An 894-nucleotide genomic window follows, 5' to 3' on the forward strand; every position below is an offset into this window, starting at 1 on the left:
ACAAAAATAATGACAGCATTAGAAAAATGTACACTTTAAACTACAACGGGTATTTTAAAGTTTTCACTGTTTGTCTGTGTTTTGTGAACCAGGATTTAGTGTTCTGTTCAAAACACATTTAACACAAATGCCAGATGTGTCAAATATGATACAAATTAAAACACATATATGCAAATGAAGGTCAGAAGGTTCAAAAACACACAAAAAACCAAACAAACAAAAGGATTTTTCTAGCAATAATTTCACGATTCAGGCTTTGAAGGGTTAAATTCTCCAGTGGTCACAATGATGGGTTTGAAACCAGTCCACAATCTCTCTAAAACCTCATTCCTCTTTAACTTTCTCTTTCTTCATCGCAAACAACCCAGTGATGTTCAGAAAGAATGCTTTCATGGAATTTTAGCGACTATCTGAAGCTGAAATCGCTAGCTCTGCAAACCCCTCGAAAAGAACACCCAACGAGAATTTGCCACCATAAAATCAAATTTGAAAATCTGCTTCAGCCAAAGAAAGAACATGTTTTGTTTCTTAGTATGAAACCAAGGAGCTGAGCATGGACAGCAGAGGCAACACACCTACAAATGCTGCAGAGCACATACGCACACAGTCACACACACTCACCAAATCTTTTGTGCTCAGAGAAATCAGACGTGCTTGTTTTGTTTTACTGCCTCGTTTACCCCTGGGTATCCCTAATTTTTCACGTTTGCATGCCATTGTTGTCTCACGACATTTTTGTCTGTGTGTGTGTGTGTCTGTGCTCATGTATGTGCTTTAGTGTGAGTGTATGCAAAGTAGCAGTTGCAACAGGTCCAACAGAATATGCACAAAGTTTCAGAGCTCCAGAGCAAAGATGCAGTATAACTGTCTTCACACAATCCAAAACAAATGTCC

Source organism: Haplochromis burtoni, unplaced genomic scaffold (genome assembly GCF_018398535.1).
Source record: "Haplochromis burtoni strain Fernald_Lab_line unplaced genomic scaffold, NCSU_Asbu1 Contig_74, whole genome shotgun sequence".
In the NCBI taxonomy this organism is placed as follows: Eukaryota; Metazoa; Chordata; class Actinopteri; order Cichliformes; family Cichlidae; genus Haplochromis; species Haplochromis burtoni.